We start from the raw sequence: 20,439 nt of genomic DNA, 5'->3' as shown, positions 1-20,439 counted from the left end.
TGCGCTGCGCGCGCCTCTACGATGCGCAGTGATGGTTGTGCAAAGTGCCCGTTACCTGGGGGTTTCCTTTCTCCGTGTTCGCTTGTTTTGGTGCGTTTTGGTTGCGAGTTTCACCAGCCTTCTACTTCGGTGCTCGATTTTCACGTTTATTTCTGTTCAAGCTTGCTTTTTTTTTACCACGCAAGTATTCTTGCAGGCTCATTAATACACTTGGCCATAGAAAAGAAAAAGAAAAAATTACACCATTTCCCGCTAAAGGGGACCATGAGGCGATGCGAAGCCGGAGCACTTGCACGATCGCGATCCGTTGGCGTTCTTTGGGCATGGTACCGACCTCGCGTCGTGGAACAGGAAGAGGAACGCTACGCGCGTCTTGTCTTCCCTCTAGCCTGGGCGTTAGTTCCCACAGGGCGAGCGGGGAACGCAGTCGGCAGGCGTGCGAGAGGGGGGCAGCGTAGGAGAGGAGAGAGAGGGGGAGGGGACGCGCATGCGCTGGTGCTCATCGCGGCATTGCGCAGGACAGAATTTCGGCATGTCTAGCCCGCGTTTCAGAGGAAGAGTAGAAAGGGGGAGGGGAGAGGGAAAGTGGAGAGGGGGAAAGAGGAGAGAGAAGGTGGAGAGGAGAGGTGCAGAGGGTATGCGCATGCCCAGTAAGGGTCGTCACGCCGCACACCACCACCCCCGGATTGAACTCCGCCATAAGATACTTCGCATCTAAAAATTGGTTTTGGTAGTTTTAAGCTTTCACAGGGCATTCGGTGGGTTTTGCTCTCGAATGCCGCAAGGCGTTGGTGCGCCGTCTGTGCTGGCAACCGCATGCAAGCGGCCCATTCGACTATATTGTGGGTTTGTGAAGGAGCTCGTCTCTCTCTTCGCCTATGGGCATTCCAGAAAAGAGGCGGCGGCAATTTTCGTCTTCGGGGTACATGGCCATTCAAAAAAAGAAAAACAGCAAACTATTCGAAAGTGCTGGACCAGAGCAGTAAACAAGAACAAGAACAAGAATGTCCGGACCTATGTTGGTGCCACGATTCGATAAAAATGTAAAAAAAATATTGTTCATCTCTCCATCATAGAAATTGGAATAACACGAAAGTAAAGCGTGCCCTTACAGAAGTAACCGAATGTTTACTGCACATTGATGTAAGAGAGTTTGCACAATGTGTATTAATGTCTGGCAGCTATAACACCGTTTAACGCGTACTTAGCTTCAGGTGCACGTTACAGAACCCCTGGTGGTCGAAATTTCGGAGCAACTCCACTACGGGCGATCCCTCATAATCACATCGTGGGATTTGGGACGTTAACTCCAGATAAATTATTATATTTATATCACTGTTTTACGTGAGCCACCCCTTTGATGATTGGTGGTAGATCTACATCCCGACGACTAAGGTCCATGTTAAATGATTAATCAAACCCTTGTGGTAGCTGTAATAGTTAACGGTGGAAGCGTAATCAGAGAACAAGTTGTGACAGCCAGAAGAGCGTGGCATATTGGATGCTGAACTTGATCGCCATCCCGCGGCATGTTAAAATGTAATTGAACACCACGACCGGACTAGAGGGAAACGCAGAGCGCGTCCTGCTGCCCCGGTAGCCCATCTGCGATTTTTCTCGGGGCAAGTGCCTAGGCGGGGAACGCGGTGTTACAGCCAGGTGAGGCAGGCGCGCGTCGCCGAGCTATTTTTTATTTGATTAGCGTGATGCTATGAGCGAGGCCGACGCTTTTACGACGCTGGGGTAAGGTCACCACCTCGCGGTGTGTTAAGGCATTGACAAAATTGAACTTCTATTGAAAACGCGCCGAATGGGACGGACGTGTAACGCGTTGCAGGTGCTAATCGCGGAGACCACAGTAATGACGAAATACTTTAGCGCTCCTAGAGGGCAACACCGCCCCACCGACCGGGAGAGTGGTAGAAATAAAAGGCGCGCTTGTAAAGCCTCTAGAGTCTGTGACCATGGCGCAGTGGATTGCGTGCCCGGCATCTGTGGTTGCGGGCCGAGCGTTCGTGGGTTCAATGGGGGTTGAAGGAACTTTTTTCTTTGACATATGATCGTGTAAATTTTTTCTACGTCATTTCCGTGACGGAACTACGTCACGGAAGTCTTGGTGGACCCCGGCATAAAACACATTCGTGTTGAAAAACAAAAATGGCGCGTGCAAACGATTTTGTCTGCTTTGATGGAAGCGCCGTAGAGAACAACAAAAGGAAACGAACGGCACTTCTACACTGCTACGTCGTTGCAGCGGATGTCGTCTGCGAGGAAAGCGAGTTTCTCCCGGCGCGCGCGCCCACTCCTCAACTCTACCCGTGCAGTCACGTGCTCCTCACGTCACTGCTCCCTTATTGGTTGACCTTGGGCAGACGCTCTGTCGCGAGCGAATTTTTTCATCTGTAGCGAAGATCGCAGCGTCCTTTGGTCGCTGTTAAAACCTATTTGTGGGCTCCTGCGACGGCAGCCGCTTCATTCTTGGAGCAAAATCGCTGTCATGTGAAACAGGCTTTCAGGTTGGTGGCCGACAGGCGCAGAAAGTTGTGGAGGTGCTCATTGGTTACTTAGGGGAGGGGGGTGTTATGACCTTACGCCCGGTGCCGCATAATACAGCCTCGCGGCCCGCAGGTTGCCGACACCGGGCTTATAGCAGTGAAATACATTGTCACACCGATGTTCGTTGTTTATAAATCCGACCACACAAAGAAAATGTTTTAGGGGCGTAGCTCCTCTAGTCTAACCTTGTCACGTCTCCGTTGCCGGCGTAAACGGATCTCCCGTATGATGCAATAGATGGCGCTGTCATATAGAAGTACATACAAACTGCAGTTCAGGGGATATTCTAGATGGCGCTGTACACAATCTGTGTCGTCATCACCATTTCTCGTCTCATTTCCTTGATGGCGTTGGTCCAATAGAATTGTGTGCAATATGGCGCTTGTGTGAATCGACACTAGATGGCGCTGGAAGTGCCGCTGCTCTCCGATTGGCTGCTGCGCGGGCTGCGCGGGGATGCGCGGGGAGCGAGCGCCTCTCATTCTCCTGGATCGTCGCCGTACGGGTCGGAACGTTGGCGGAGCATGGACGATGCGCAGCGGCGGGCGCTTGCTCGGCGGCAGTGTTTCGCAGCGCTTGCTTGGCGGTGCGTGCCAAGGACGCCGCTGCGAAACAGGCTCAACGAGAAGCGAATCCCGAGACCATGATTGCTTGAGGAGCTGCGCCCAAGCTCGTCATCATTCACCCGTCGATATGCTGTATTTTTTTTTATAACTGTACGTTTATATAACAGCGTGTTTATATATCACTGTGTGAAATATACTGGCACTTTTAAGTCCTATGTTTCTGCATTTGATAAACTCGCACTTTAGAAAATGTGTAAATTGACTATAACCTTTAGCTGACGTACATAACCAGCAAATACTCAACAAAATTCATTCTTTCCTAAAACACCAAGCAGTGCGCACAACACAATTAGGCTGTTAAGAGAATTGCGAGTAGCGCTCGACCATTGTCGCTCTTCTTGTATTTTACGATCAGTTTCATCATGAATATGCCGATAAGAGAAGCACAAAAATTAAAATGCTATATTCGCTATGGTCTTGGCCAGGGCTGGGCTACCAGCGACCACGGGCCCCATGCGGCTATCAGGGCAGTATTATGCGGCTCACACCACGACACCACGGATAGGACGTTAAAAAACGAACACTAACGGATGACAAAGAAAAACTAAGAGAAAAAGTTCCGTCGCCGGCAATTGAACCCTGACCTTTTGGTTCGCGACGATGCGTGCTGGGTGGCGTCACCCATGGCGAAATGGACGCTCATGTACTATGCTCCACAAACGCGCCTTATATCTCTCACACAATCTGTCTCGCATGATGCTCATGGTCATCTGTGAGCAAGGAACTGAAGTACAGCGTCATGACGCTAACGAACGCCAATAGGGAGCGATTTCGCGACGACGCAGTTAAGGCATCTCGATACCAGTGAAGAGCGCAGGCCACGCTAGCATCGAGAAGTCGCCCTAGACGCAGTTACCTTCTTCGGCTTTCGCTACGTGTTCGCGTGTGACGGCTGGTTGTCGGCGTAGTGTAGCCACTACATACACCAACAGTGTTTCTGCTCCGCCTTCTGCTTCGAGTGCGTTCACGGCTCAAGCTACGAACCTCTGTCTCCCGTGTTGCTGAAGCGCATTGTGGTAATGTATGCATGAGCATAGGCGTAGTTTACCCCATTACTCGCCGTTCCTCCCCTCAACTTACGATGCTTCGAAAAAAGTGTATGTCGAGTACCAGTATTTATTATGTGGCAGTGTAGATAGCTGGGCCAGTTGGTATGAATCCATGGGATTAAACAGCGCAAAAATCAAGACGACGCACACAGGAAGATGTGCTTGTTGTTGCCATGTTGTTGCCACACAGGAAGAGGTATTATGTGCTTGTTGATGCCATGTGTGCGCACGATTTGCGATATGCTGGGTCCAGATATATGTTGACAACTTCAGCTACCAGGACGGTTAAATCAGGGTCTTGGGCGTTAGTTGTCGGGATGGAGCTGTGCCACTAGTCGTGAATGTGGTTGCATTCACGTGAAACGGTGCTATGGTACCATGGCAGTTTCGTGGCAGTTAAAAGCCATTCGACGCAAAGAGCGCAGCTGGCCTGACGTCATGCAAGGCTGCGCTCTGGGATTGAGACCACTGCGCGCAGCGCCCATGGCAGTTTAAAGCCGTGGGTGTAAAAAGAGAGAACTTAAGATATAAAGAAAGAGGAAGCAAGCATCGCGACCACACACCGTGCCACCTCGCCAAGCCACGAATGCGCAGTAGCTAAGCCACGCCATCGACGGAGACACCGCGCGCAACCTCCGTTCTAGAGTGCATAGCCTGGCTGTTTCTGATCGTGCCGAGGCACGTCTATAGACTGCTAATTAGCATTCTAGTGGGAAATTATCGTCAGAACATATAGGAGAAAATAAGAAATAAGTAAATTATAATAAAATTAAGAACGAACCAGAGAACAGCCATGGAGCGTCCTAAGAAATTGCGTACTCCCAGGAGGAAGCCGCGCATTTCGACGCTAGACGTGTCAGTCGACGGGAGTACGAGCGGCGACGGGCCCTTGCTTCGGCGTGCCAAGCTTTAAGGGACTCAGAGCACACTTCAATATTTTTCGTTTGCATCGATACATCAATCTATTTGCTGCTATAAAAATTGATCTGCCCATATTTATTTTGGCCCATATGTAATCCTACGGAGTGTGCGTGCATGAAACCCTACTACTACACATAGATACAGCAGCCACCACACTAGCGCATCCCCTCAAAACCGTTCACAACGCGAACTGTGCATATTCTCTCGTACGCAGGGGTTGATCATCAAGAAAACTCTCGTATTCGAGCGTTAAGCACTTTATTCACTACAACACAAAGGCTTCGAGAACTAAGCTAAACGCCGACTGCAGTAGTAAGTAGTAGCAGTAGTAGGAGTAGTAGTGGGAGGAAGGGTGAAATATTGATTGAGAGTGAAACAGCGTCTGCACTTCATAAGGGAGTGCGGAGCAGCGTCATAGGTAAACGAAGAAAGGAGTTAAACAAAGCTCAGATAAAAGAAAAACTCGAGATGACTGCAGTCTGTGAAAGTGTATTGCTTCTTCGCGAACTATGGAATTCACTAATTTCGATCATTCTTTTGCATTCACCTCAGTTCAGCATTACACGCACTACAGCGCTGCAGCGCAGCTGAAGGCGTGCTCCGGTATCTCTCTTTCGTCGTTCTTCATAGGCGCGCTGCTCCACGACCGTGCCATTTGTGCGCCTGGGCTCAAGCGACGTGCAAACAACACCATGAACGGTTTCGATCATTTTAATGCATTAGTTCTTCGATCGTTCACCCGGGCAATGCTTCAGTTTAATGCTTTGAATACACGTTTAAAGCATTAGAGTTATATAATCTCTTGTGGCCGGAAATGAGTGGTGGAAGAAGTAATGTATTAAGGTTAATACTTCCACTGGTCTTTAGATGGCACTATGGGTTTTGGCATACGGAAAACGAGCGGAAGAAATCAAGGTGTGTCAAGGGGTGTGTCATATGCAGCTCCAAAAAGGTAGGCTTGAAAGCACGGAAACAACACGACAGTAACGCCGACTATGACGGAAGAGGCGCGGAGCGGAGTAGTGTGAGGAGCCAATACAAAATTTACGTGCGCATGAGCAGGTATGGGGCACCGCCTGCGAGTCGGTACACGTGCGTGTCTATGCGAAGGATACTGTGCGCCATCCTACGAGGCTGAGCGGGGCAAATGGAACATTGGTGAAGAACCAGGTGTTGTGTGAGGGAGATGGCATTACCGCTATGTCACGTCGCCCTCGTTCTCGCTTTCACAAGCATGCGTTTTTCACGTCGTTCTTGTCTGCGCAAGCTCTCGCCTGAATTCCAACTTCGTCTTAGTCTTAATAATATATAAGCAGCACAAATAACCCGAAATGAAAAACTTGGTAGTATAGAGTTGCAAACGCTCAGAAGCCGCGTTTCTTACCCACGGAGTAAACTGGCGCAACCTAGACAGAAGGCCTGCTAATTCTCTTTTATGGCATCGAGGTGCTTCGACTAATATTTCGAAATAATCGTTTTCGTCATGCCAAGTTTTGCAATATAAATTTCCGTCTAAGAAGCTCCCGCTGGTGTCGCCGTCGCCGTTTAATTGAATACGTCACATTTAAAAAAAAATTGGCAGATACCACGTGTCGTGGGAATCGATGTTATGCGAAGCGTGCGCGGGATGGTGACACATTGAACGAAACGTTACGGAATGGCGCCAGAGAAATATGGAAGTGGTATACGCACTCATATGTTGAAGAGTCGATACTATTATATAGGCAGTTGTTTACAGTTGCGTAGCGACAGCAACAGACACATGGGTGTTACGAACACCAGACGCAGTAAACTGATATGTAGGGCTTATATTCATCAATACTGGATAGCGCGAATCCGAACAGGCCAACGAAGCAACACAGACGCACAGGACAGGCGCAAGTCGCAACTAAGCTTCATTCAGGAAAGTTGCCCTAGATATATACACAGCCGAATGGCACGCGCAGGCGCACTGCACGTACGTTACAGTCACAGTTACAGTTGTAATGCTTATACTTGTCCGTTATGACGGGAGAATGCACGCACGTTTCGCGAACCCGTGTGTATGTGTAGAAGGTGTTCTGACAGTACTCGAACAAGGTCATCATCACGGTGATCAGTGAGCACCAGCAGCTGGACCGGACTTGTTAATCGGATCCGTTCATGACCCGGTTACGAGGTGTCTAGTGTAGTTAACTGCGAAGTATAGTACAGCTGGTGGAAATCGTTGATGCCGCTAACTATGAAATGATCTTTGATGCCTCCTGTCATGGAATCGGCAGCGAGGTCTTTTGAGGCCCGTCCACATCCAATCCGGCTTTCACGCAATATAAGGACCAAGCATTTTTCGGTCTTGATAAGTCAATGGTCAAGACACCGGTAATGATGAGAGGCCTGGTTGTCTCAGCAGATTTATTGAAGGAAGCAGTGACGCCGGTTTTTGCGTAATCCCCGTGGTCCACGTTGCGGACCATGTGGACGCGTGGATGGTACTTGAGCATCTTCCAGCGGTGTTCTGTCTTCAGTTTCCTCACTTTCCTTGCGTTCGCCGGGTTGGTGTAGCGGTTAAGGTGCTCGGCTGCTGACCGAAGGTCGCGGGTTCGATCCCGGCCGCGGCGTGTCGCAATTGGATAGAGGCAAAATGCTAGATGCCCGTGTTCTGTGCGATCTTGGTGCACGTTAAAGAATACCCAATGGCCAAAATTTCAGGAGCCATTCTCTACGGCGTCTCTCATATCATATCGTGGTTTTCAGACATAAAACCCCAACAATTATTATTATTATTATCACTTTCCTTGCGCGTCATTGTGTGTGTTCACGGTTATTCTGATGGTTGAGACTCTGTATCACTTGTGGCGCATACCCGCATAACATTAACTCTTGTTTACGGGTATGTGCCACACGTGACTGAGAGAAAGGGTTTCATGACGTACGCGACAGGTATTTTGCGTACTCATGTAATGGCCAGTGAATCGTGTTCGACATACACTGATCCCATGCTAGGCCAATTTGGTATATTACAAGTTATGGAGACGACAGGAGAGCGCCCAGGCGTAGGCGGCTAGATAGATAGATAGATAGATAGATTGAAACGGCTAAAGTGCCCGAGGTTCGCTAAGAAATGCTTCGCATTTAATAATAATAAAAACAAATTCAACGCCAGCATATTCAAGTCCGTTACTCCACTTCCAGTTGGCCGGATAACTATTGTCGTACAACACATCAGGTGCAATGCTATGAAAGTCAGCGAGACTCCTTGCAGTAAATGCGTTCGAAAAAAGAAATACTTTACGACCCATATTGTGATTCCCGTTCGGTTTTTAGTCTCAGTAATAAATGAACATGTTTTTGCTTTTAAATAAACAAACTCCGATTTTATACGGTAGTCTGTAGATCTTGTGGATGGCTTAGCGTCTGTGTTTTCATATTCCGACCTCCACGGTAAGTTCCAGTAGCACGCAGCCAGAACCAACCACGGAAGCCACGTTTACAACGTCAAAATCCAAGCGCGAGACGCGCGGACTTTAGCATTTTGCTGGCCGAACTTCTTGAATAACTTCCACAGCGTTGCATCTGATGTATGAAGTGGAATGTAGCTGCCAGGTATGCAGTTACGGTCTTACGGTCTCTTCAATTTTTAGGGGCGAAGCTCCTTAGGGTGTGGGTCGTTCCTTCCTCTGTAGTAGTAGTACAAGAGAGTAGTAGTATGTATGTAGCCAGCTCTTTAAGGAATTACTCACTATATGAGCAATTCACTAGATATCATAATTTACAAAACATCGTAGTGTTCATTGATTTAATCACACCAAAGGCATACTTGCGGGCGATATACTCTAGTGAGCTTTCAACATTTCGTCCTAATGTGCATGATAACAAAATTATTTCTACGAAAACGCAAAGCACACCTTGATCAAGATGTTTGGTTCTGGGACGCTTTATGTGCAGTATACGCCGTGCATTGTTCGCGAAGCCGGAGCGCTTGCACGATCGCGTCCGTTGGCTTTCGTTGGTCATGCTACCGACCTCGCGTCGTGGAACGCGAAGAGGAACGCTACGCGCGTCGTGTCTTCCCCTCTAGCCTTGCCGTTATTTCTCACAGGGCGAGCGGGGAACGTGGTCGCTTTTGGCGCGCTTTCTCTTTCGCTCGGGAGCTGACACTTTCCATGCATTTCACCGATCTCAAAGCGGTGATAATAAAGGGACCACGTAAACCAACAGTACAATAAGAGTTTGATGTTTAATATATACACGGTTTTGAACACTCTATATATGATGTGCTTGGCGAATTTCACGGAAAACTTTCGCGATTTACCGATGATTCCCTCCGGAGCTTCGCCCCACTCATCATCATTCCGCCCGTGTTATAGGGCCTCTAACAAAAAAAGGCCACTCAGGGGAATTGAGTAAGAAATGATCGTTAGCGTCCTAGATATCATATCACTTCACAGAAGTTGGTGGAAAACGGACACGTTTTATTCTCGTTTGCACACTAACACTGAATGAAATATGCAAATGCTACTGAACATTGCTGCTCGTGGATGTCAACAGTGCTCCTTTATTAGTTGCATTTTAGTTTCCGGAAAAAGTGGCATTACACCTGTGCGTTGCTGAAGTTTGAAAACATTACAAAATTATCCTCTCTTTATCCTTTGTCATAAACGAGGTGCCCCATCATTAAGTTTGGTGACACGTCGAATGCCGTGCATTGTACTTGGATTTCAAATTATACGGAGAATTTTTCGAAGTAAGGTTCTATTTTGTAACCTGTACGCGCGATCACATGGCAAGACCTAAAATGTAAGATCCATGAGGATGTAACTAAACTGCATGGATTTGACAATTCGTCTATTCTCTTAATGTATTAATGTGACCTGGTTCAATGATTTCATAATAAGGTCACTGGTTGTTGGAGATGCGCGCTGGTCGCCGGTCGATGTACTGTGGCCGATGATGCTCAAAGTTAAATTTTTCAGAACATCATGTCGTTGCCTTAATATAATCACTTCGGATACTCCGGTAAAATGACTCTTCATTTTAAATGCGAAAATTCTTGCGCTGTAGAAAAGCTAGCATCGACATATTTTATTTGCAGTAACACATTTAACAATGCGGTATGTTCTCCGAGTTTAAGGGAATGGCCCAAAAAAGAAAAATAATATTCTTAATTGCAAGGGCAATGGTCGTATGCCACTTTGGTAAAATTAATTTGCCTTTCTGGAATTGCCGCAGAAGTGACAAAGACGAGTGGTGAAACTTTTGAGCGAATTTACTACGAAAGTGATGATCCAGTCCATGCGCCCCAAGAAGACGTATCAGTAGAATCAGCGAACAATGTTTCTGCGGCGAGGAATCTTTCTGCGACGACTGAACACTCCGGAATTTGGGGATTTTGTGAGTATTCATGTGCATGTAAATATATTTCTTGTGTCAGAAGTAAGACTCTAAAATAATATAAATTGCATTCGTATACGCATTTCAGTATACGCATTTCAGTGATGCAAGAGCAAGGTTGCCGTTAATGGCTATTTTGCCCCAGGTTGTCTACATTACATCCCCATCTGGCGACGGATAATTCAGGCTCGCTGTATGGCTACATTTTGGCTACGTTGGAGCTTGTGTTCTGTCGCAAGAGGTCGCCATTTTCTTAATATTTGTAGATAAAACACAGTTTGCAAGCTTTTCTGTCCTGTCAGCCGGTGCGTGAGCGTGTCCTTCCCCCTCAAGCGGCTGGTGCTCAGCCAGGCAGGGCAACGCAACGCGCGGCGGGCCGGCATATGCGGAGTGGAGAAGTTGCGCGCGTGTTGGCAAACGCATCAGTAACCCGATTCTCGCAGTAGCCGCTATTTATGCTGGTGCTACGCGCAAGTTTCTATTTCTGTGGCGCAACGGTTGTTCTTGTGTGACCTTGACAAAAATAGAGGTCCCCAACAAAATGAAGCGGGGCTGTTCATTTTCACGCACATTCCACTGTCTAAAATTGGACTGGTATTATGTGAACTCTATAAACAAAATTCGATCTGCAGCTTGAAGGAAAAACTGCTACTACGAATAATGTTCCTCACCGAGTTTTAGGCTGGAATCTTCCATATTTGCTTTCTATCTGGCAAGAACTCCATTCTACGTAGTCTATATGAAGGCGCACTGAATTTACCACAATGTATTTATTTGGTACTTATTTGCGGCTTGAAGACGAAAGAATAGAGAAAATATGCGCTCCCACTTCCATGGAATTGGTCATTCAAAATGGTGATATCTATTGTTCAATAGTAAATATCACCGCGCTTGCACCATGTGTAAATGGTTGAGCAGCGATGCTTAAACGCGCGCCCCGGCTGTTTATCACAGGGTTTAGCACGGAGCGATTCCACCCAGTGAAAGTGTATTACTAACGAAGACGTGAAATGTGGATCTGAATTTTAATGAATGGTACGGAAAGCCACAGAATTTTCACAAAAGGTACAGAAAGTCGTTTCTGAATGTTGCCTATGCTCCACTAAAGATTTTCATTTGAGTACCATGCCTCTTTTAATTTAAGGCAGCCGTAACTTATGCGCCCTAACCTGCGTGGCAGCAGAAAGCACAGGACCGGGTTGATTGGCGGAACATATGGGAGAGGCCTTTGCCCTGCAGTGGGCGTAGACAGGCTGATGATGATGATGATGATGATGATGATGATCCTGCGTGGCCTATCCTGTGCGGCTTTTCAGATATGTGCAACAGAAATTGGGAAAATCCCACTACTCAGCATTCGTCCACTAAAAATTAAGAAGGAAACAGCCCAGCAAACGGACATACGCCCTAGGAATTTGTGCGGCCACTCAGAAAACTATCATCATCATAACCGGGCATGTGCCACAGAAATTGGTAGAATCCCACTACACAACACTAGACCACTAATAGGAAGAAGGCAACAGTTAGCCCAACACTATGGAACAGGGAAGGCAACGGCGGCTGCAAAAGACCCCGAAGTGATTGAAGGCCTACCCCAACGACGAGCTGCTCATAGATTTATGAGAGGTACGAATGCTTGGTTTCAGCGCGAGCTCATGTGTCTGCAGTTTGAACAACCATGTCGGTTCTGCTACTGTATGAGAAGTGCGATCGCTTGGTTGCAGCGCAAGTTTCTGCCTATGGTGTTTGGACATCCGTGTCCTGTCTGTGACTGTGTGTGGTTTACCTAGAAAATCTCTGCACTGATAATCACCGTAGAAAGAACCTAGCATTGCCTAGCTAAGGCCTCGCTAAACCTAGAAGCAACCTACAAACCGCCCTCATCGCCTAGACTAAGTATATAAAGAACCTACCAGCAACCAGATTAGTCTTCGGAATTGTCTTCTTTCGCTGTGTCAAGCCTCACACGGGTGCGTGCAAGCTTCACCAATTTTTTTTTGCTGTTACATGTGTCGTCCCATTGAATGACATCTTAAAGTTTAAGAAATGAGAGCATGTGTGGCTTGCCTTGGTGCTTCGTGCACAATACAGAGAAGGCGTTTTAGCGGCATGCCTATTTTTCCTATATTCATTTCGCGACAACTCAGTGGACCAGTGGTTGGTAGTGGGATACGCCCAATTTCTGTGCCACATTAATGGTTGCCCACGGTCGCTCCTTCATTTTTAGTGGAACAGTGGCGGTTACTAAGGCTTATCCAATTTCTGTGGCGAATAACTGCACCAGAGACAAACTGCTTATGGGCATGCGTATGTTTCGGCAGATGCAGCTCATGTTTAATAATTCACTTATAATAGGCCAATGTTCGATTTGGCGATGAAATTAAATGTAAAGGCTACATTGCCTACATTAAGCTACAATTATGACGCCTATCGAAGTACACCCAATGGCAACCCTGTACACGAGCTCGAAGTACGTGAGCTCTTCCGCGTACGCGAAACTAAATCCGTCTCATATTTCAACTTAATGTATACTGTTACGGAGAAATAGGAGCACTGGCTCACTTCGAAACCACATATCAGATCACAACGCCGTCTTCACCTTCCTCCCAGACGCCTTTCAGTATATAGGTCACTATGCACTGTTACAGTCGTTGAAAACCACGCAACACAACCCCAGGCTGCAAAAGCGCTGACCCGTGGCGTCTATGGAGCAAGAACAGAGGGCGGGGGGGGGGGGGGGGGGCAACGCTTGAGCCTTGATACATGGATCACGTCACGGGATAAGAGAGTAGAAGAGGTTGCGGAATTATAAGAAAGGATTTCGCTTGTAGCTTCTGTCACTTGTCGAAGAAAACGGTATGGGCCCGTGTAACGAGGAACCAGCTTCTCAGAAGGGCCTGGACGTCGCGTTGTGGACCAAAGAAGAACGCGCAAACCCGCTGGAAATCGTTCATCGCGATGCCGCTCGTTGTAACGGTGCTTCTATGTGTCTTGGGAAGCCAATCATATGTTGGGGGCAAGCTGACGGGTGTAGTCACCGCGGGCAACAGCGTCGTGTGTGTATTCCGTGGTTGACTCGGCGGCAGTCGGAAGGTGTCCAATGGCAAAGTTGGTTCGCGTCTAGACAAAAAAATAAAACGGTGAGTATCCAGCATTGTCGTGCTGCAGAGAGTTGTACGCGAGCGTCACGTAAGGCAGTGCAAGGTCCCAGTCACGATGGGGTGCTACAAGGTCGTGAGCTTATGCTGGGTGGAGTAGGAACGCAGGTTATCGTTAATCACTTGAGAAAGAAAGGTACGGCCTTGGTGTGTAAGCATTTCCCGTGGGTCACCATGCACTGAAATAAACCACGAAGTAAAAAAAGTTAGCGACGTCTGTGGCGCAGCTGGTTTTCAGGGCTCGTGTGATTGCGTGGCGGGTCGCGTAATCTGTAGCAACGACAACCATTTGTTTCCTGAAGTTGATGTTGGAAAATTACCGAGAAGGTTCAAACCGACACGGAAAAAGGGCTCCAATGGGGTCTCGATAGGCCGAAGATACCCGGCACGAATTCCGGGCGGCTTCTTGCGGCACTGACAAAGTTCGTCGGCGTTGACATTACGCGGCGCAGAGCGGGCAATGTCAGGCCAGTAGAAGCGGTGACGCACACGGTAGTATGTGGGAGAAACGCCAGGTGAGCAGCGGTTGGGGCGTCATGCAGCTCGAGGAGGACGTGGAGCGCAGGTGCTCTGGCGCCACCAGTAGTAGGCGCGGTGCAAAACGTTGTACCGGCGGTGCAAAACAAATGTAAAGGGCAATACATTCTATGAATGATTCGTTGATTTTCGGTGTAGCGAAATAAAAGCCATATCTAGGGCAAGATTTAAAGCCGAATGGAGCATATTGCGCATATGGAAAATCCCGACTTCGCAAAAATTTTATGCAAAACATGCATTTCTGCGGGATTCGGGTTCTGTAGTGCCTTTCGAGGCACTCACGAAAGCAGAACAAAAGATGAAAAACGCTACTCAATGCCGCCGTAAAACGTTCTACGGAAGGCTGCAACCTTAAAATCAAATCAAATCAAATCAAATCAAATTTTATTCATTCATGACATAATGCACAAGATAAGGATATACAGAAGGAGGTCCCGTAGTGTAAACTGAAATGGGACCTCCTATGCAATATTAACATAAATATTTGATTGGCAACGACAGTAGCAAAGAATAAAAATATTACAAAATTCAATAATAATGAGATACAGATACAAGAAAAAGACGATGTTGTCATAAACTATGTGTCATCGATAATAAAAAAATATACGTGCAAATAACATGAAAAGAGAAAAAATAAAACAACAGTTTGAGGTGAGATGGCAAGTCGAAAAACCAGTTATACAGCACAGTGAATGTCACATAACAAGAACTTTTTCAATTAATAATAATATCTCGGGTTTAACGTCCCAAAACCACGATACGATTATGAGAGACGCCGTAGTGGAGGGCTCCGGAAATTTCGACCTCCTGGGGTTCTTTAACGTGCACCTAAATCTAAGTACACGGGCCTCAAACATTTCCGCCTCCATCGAAAATGCAGCCGCCGCGGCCGGGATTCGATCCCGCGACCTTCGGGTCAGCAGTCGAGCGCCATAACCACTAGACCACCGTGGCGGGGCAAAACGTTTTCAATTCATGGCGAAATTTATGGGTTTTTTGGATTTTTATTAGAACTGGTAATGTATTCCACAATGATATGGCTGCAAAGTGAACTGTTTGTTTGCCATAATTAGTTCGCACTTTGGGCAGAATGAAGTTGGTATGCTGCACGAAACGAGTTGGGTTAGTATTAAGTAAAGATGACGAAGGAATTAATGACAATGAGATTTCTTCATTAATTTGAAAATAAAAGTGGCGAGATTGTATTTTGCAAGGGCGGCAACATCGAGAATGTTATTTTCTTGAAGTAACTGTTTAGCATTACTTACGCGTCACTTAGATCATTATCAAAGGAGGTTCTCGTGGATTCTTTTGTTAGTTGAATGTCCAGGTACCACCGTCTGCTGTTTTTTCTGTTAAATAGCAATAGAAACCTTATCAAGGTTAGGTATATGCGCGAAAAGTAGCTTGTCGTTAACGTGCGTGTGAATAAAAAAAATGTATGCCAGCTCAAGCACTATCAAACCTAAGGAAGTGCGAAGTTTTGGCACCCAGCTTTTTCCGTTTGTAGAGTTCCCACTGCTCCGTTTGCCAAACAATTGATGACGCTAATGTTTGAGGTAATCATGGTTGGTTTCCCTGTCACGAGTACAACTTTGCTAGGTAGAGTGACGAACACGGTGTGCGACACGTGGGCTATATTTTGATGCGCTTTATCGGCTTCCTCTTTGGTACGGCAGTTGAGGAACGCGTCGTCTGCAGCTAGTTCCATCTGGTTGTTTCCCCCCATCACATATAGTGACGCAGCGCCGGCGAAGCGCTAGGGGAGGGGCATTCGCTCGCTCGGCGAGGTGGTGGCGCCCTCTTTTGCGCATCGCCGGAGTCACTCGCATGTTTCGGAAAATATTTTTGCGATTTTAGGTCAATTATTGTTATTACGTTTTCCGTTATTTCTGTTAATTTTACTGTTTTAGACTTTCTCCGTTCATTTTAATATGACTCTCAGCATTCCTAGCCTTGTATGGCATGTATTGAGCGCTTTACTGTGAGCGTGATCACACCACCTGAGATTCATGGACGAGCAACGAGCCGGGCACATAAAATGCTCCGCCCTTAAAAAAATTAGCGCGGCTTGCACTATGTAGCGCAAGGCTGGGTCCCAGAAGAGCTGATAGCCACATAGCTGTCCCTGGCTTGGTATGACCTTTACACTCTCACCTCTCTCTTTCTCACACCTTGCTACACTCTACATTGGTATCCTTTTGTGTCATCTTTAGCGCGACAGCCTTAAAGAGCTCATTTCACTGAAATTGCGGTGTCGGCGTCAGCGGTTGTGAGCGAAAAACAAGCGTTGTCGATGAGCTAAACTTCTAGATAGCTGGAAATAGCGGAATGTTAAATAAATTCGTTGGACTGGGAATCTAATCTAGGACTTCTGCGTGGAAAGCACGAGTTCTACCACAAATACACGGCTGTGCTCTAAATTGATTCGAAAAAAAAAAACGCTACATGAACGCTATGTAGTGCGAGTGGCGTCATTAACACGTGTAATATTCCGCGGCAGAAGCGCAGCGAGGGGATGGTTCAAAGGCCCATCAATTACAAAGCACACAGGCATGGTTAAATATGATTATCAGCAACAGCCTCAATAACGCGTGCAGCTGTGCAGGGGCGCATATTGCCTTGCGGACGCGCAGTGGGTACTTCGCCAACTCGCAAAAGGAGAATTTTGTCGTAATGGGCACTTTGCAACTGCACTTGCAGTAGGCACTCAAGGATAGTTTAAAAGGACCAATTTACCGGCGCGCAGACCTTCCTTTTCTTGCGGCACGAAGCTCCGCTGGCGTTTGAGCAGGCGATGCGAAGAGAGCCCAATTACGCATTTGCGCTCTACGCTGGAAGGCGAAGATCAAGCGTCCTCCAAGTTTTCTCTATCTTTATTGTGTCTGTTGCTTTCTCTCTCCATCTGTCTCCCTCTATTTCCTTCTCCATCTTTATATCTTTTTCTCTCTTTCTTTCATTTCGTTCTCTATATTTTTCTTCCTTTCTGTCTTTCTCCATCTCTCTCTCTCTCTGTGGTCATTCCCTCGCCTTCTACCTTTTTTATTCTTCCTTCCCTTTCTTTCTGTTCATTTCACTTTTTCTCTTTCTTGTTATCTGTTTGTTTCTCTGTCTGAGTACTAATTCTCCCCACGTCCTTTACCTCCTCCTCACGCACACTTCCATTTCGCCCATTCTTGCTATGCCCTGCCGGCGTGCCTGGATAGCCGAGTGGTTACGACGCTCTGGTTTGCATAGTGGGTACGCGAGTTCAAATCTCGCCTCACCAAGCAATACTTTTAGCCAAGAATTCCTTTCTTCTTTTACAATGAGTCACCTGACGCTGCCAATTGAAAGAAGACATGTCCCACATCTCAGTTATGGACTATTTCTCAAAGGGATTTGATTTGGCGTTAGGGTTCAAGAGACACATCGACACAGGTTCACTTTTTTGCCGCGGTGATGTTTCAAGGCACAGCGGTCGCGTGCGGCGATTCACGAATAAATATGATTGAGACCAGTCCCGTTTATGTAGATTACCCGATCAAAGCGTTATTAATCGCAATAGGGGAGCAAATAATACGAGTATCAATTAGCAAGGTGACAGACAGTTGACTGCCCGTGAAGCCGCGTGCCGCAAGCGAAACATCGGCGGGCTGCTGTGTTTGAGTCCCCTGACAGCGTTTGCAATATTGCCCTGGCCTGCGTGAATTCCCTGAGCCATGTGTACGTTAATGGCAGTTTAGTTCAGCGATGTTCGACGCTCTACGCTACTTCTTGGCCGGATTCTACAATTGTACGAGGCCCCGTCGAGTGAACATGCGTAGGGCGCAATTACCCGAGTCACTCAATGGCGCTGCACTGCCCCGACTTCCATATTTACCTCGCTAGAGAATGAGCAGCTTTTTATGATTCAGTTAAACGCAAAATGTCAACTGTAAACGCCTTGTTCGGTATCTTTATATTTGCCCTTAGGTCACTGCACAGTACTACCCTTAGGTCAAATAGTCTAAATAAATACACTTTGCAAATCATTGAGAATAGTTATGTATAGTGTGTTCCTTGGGCAGAGTATATAGTTATCGCATTTTTTTATTTTTTCAGTATTCGACATGTCTTGGTTATGCCACCTTGCCCAAAGGCAGTGTGTGCCGAAAAATGGCTGCCCCGAGAACCGAAAGTCGTCTATTTTTAGTTGTCGAAGCGGATATGCTTGTTGTAGGTTTGGTAAGAAGGATTCCTTTCAATGGTTTTGCTTTCACCTATAGACTGTTACGTAAGGCATATGGGCGCCGCCATCATGGGCTGTTAAACGAATGTTTTCTTATTTTTGTAGCCCCTGACGCGAACTGATAAAGTCAGGAAACGCCGAATGCACCAACCCAACAATTTTCATGTGTATGCGCCCGCCGTAACACTGTTCGCTTGGTTGTTCAAGATAAAACACGGCAAGGTTAACAGCCCAGTATGGCGGCAACGAAACCCTTCCGTAAAATAGTCTATAAAGAAAAACTTAAATTGCGTCACATGAAATATTATAGAAGTATCGCATGCGCACAGCTGGGTTGCAGAGAGAAGAATAAAATAGTGATCTATAAATGTCAAATTATCCGCAAGAGAGCGTGTGCAGATCACCAAGTCGAGATTTTCACTGCCGATATTATAGAAAACACTGACAGTTTCGCCGCAAGGGCGGAGCAACGAGTGCGATAGCAACATATAAAAGCAATTGTTGCTGGGCTAGTTGGTTCATAACACTAAACTGCGGAGGGCACGAAATATAGATAGGGCACGAAATATAGATGAACACACAAAAGAAGGACGGCCGCGAACTCTCAACAATCTTTATTGTGGGAACATTTTTCGACAGTGAAGATAGTTTCGAGTCAGCGGTTGTCGTGTGCTGTGTGAGTGTTCTATGTCCCGTACTGAATTCGCGCGCTGTATTTAAGCATTGGAATTTTATGCGCAGAAAGGCTAGCAGCTTGACACTGGCAGTGCTCTGCTTAAGTAGAAAGAAGGACGCACAGTTGTTAGTTCACGCTCGTCCTCTCTATACCTGTGCGTTCTTTTCGTGCGTCCTTCTTTTGTGTTTCATCAACGCGCTACAAGTGTCCACTATGCAAAAGCAACAAGCCCCTACTTTGGCTCTTCTAGCCAGCAGGTCACCCCTTCAGCAAACATAGCTGCTATGCGAGCGGACTGAGCTTCATGCGGTCTATAGCTTCAACTGAATTTGTTTTTTAAAGCAAATGTACAAACCTTCCCCTCAGGAGATAAGCACGGGCAACTATACCTTGTAAGGTCAAGTACAGGGCGGACGCTCACATCCCGACTCCTGCGACAGACAAGCGGGCCGAAAACGTTTCAAGCGCGCCCTTTGCACCACCTCCCGGTTTCTGTCACCTCAGGGCTCTGTCTACCGCCTGTGTTAAATCGTCTATATAAATAGCTCGCCATTTGTATGCTGGAGAGCGCATGTTGCGTGGAGGAAGGAGTTTAACGCGACTCGCTTGGGAACGAGGGGCCGCCGGGTCGAAACCCCGGTCGCGCGCTTCGGGATATATATATATATATATATATATATTGTTACATCCACGAACGGGGTTTATTGAAACGCGACGCAGCGGTACCCTCAGCGGCCTTGAGTTTCTCACCGAGGTTGTCGCTGTCGCAAGGCACGTCTTCTTCCTCTTCACCTCTATCAAGCCCAGACCCACTACACACAGGTGCACATACCCGAACTACGGTTCTAACATCTCTCCGCGCGCAGGCGAAGCCCGCCGGGCGAGTCAAACAGTCTCTCTAGGATTGAATGACTTTAAACGGGCAATATGTGTAAGTTCAGTCTTTGCAGCACGTCGGCCATTGGCGTGGAGGCAAGCAACGCGGTACGTCACTTGGCTTACGCGGTCGAGAACAACATAGTGTACAACATGGTGTACCAACAGTTTTTCACATAATCCACGTTTTCTCACTGGTGTCCAAAGCCACACGAATTCACCAGGTTCATATGTCACGTGTCGGCGTCGGCGGTTGAACCGTAACTTCGAGCGTTCTTGCGAAGCAAGAGTGCGCAAATGAGCGAGACGTCGGGCCTCTTCCGCACGGCACATTGTCTTGGAAATGCAGAGATCATCGTGGTCTAAAAATGGCAAAATTGTGTCGAGTGTATAGCGTGGCGGTCTAACATAAAGAAGAAAGAAGGGACTGTAGCCGGTAGTTTCATGCTGTGCGGTGTTG

General features: G+C 47.2%; 1 long non-coding RNA gene across 1 annotated transcript in view; it reads left to right on the top strand.

The window, feature by feature from the left end:
• Positions 1-20,439, top strand: part of LOC119381300 (uncharacterized) — a 43,471-nt gene that overhangs the window by 12,433 nt on the left and 10,599 nt on the right. Inside the window, exons 2-3 of the long non-coding RNA XR_005181368.1 lie at positions 10,361-10,522; positions 18,301-18,423. This is a non-coding gene — a long non-coding RNA (uncharacterized LOC119381300). The remainder of the gene's footprint in view (positions 1-10,360; positions 10,523-18,300; positions 18,424-20,439) is intronic.

Source organism: Rhipicephalus sanguineus, chromosome 2, assembly GCF_013339695.2.
Source record: "Rhipicephalus sanguineus isolate Rsan-2018 chromosome 2, BIME_Rsan_1.4, whole genome shotgun sequence".
In the NCBI taxonomy this organism is placed as follows: domain Eukaryota; kingdom Metazoa; phylum Arthropoda; class Arachnida; order Ixodida; family Ixodidae; genus Rhipicephalus; species Rhipicephalus sanguineus.
Note: the sequence above shows the minus strand (reverse complement) of the source record. Positions and strands in the feature narration are given on the sequence as shown.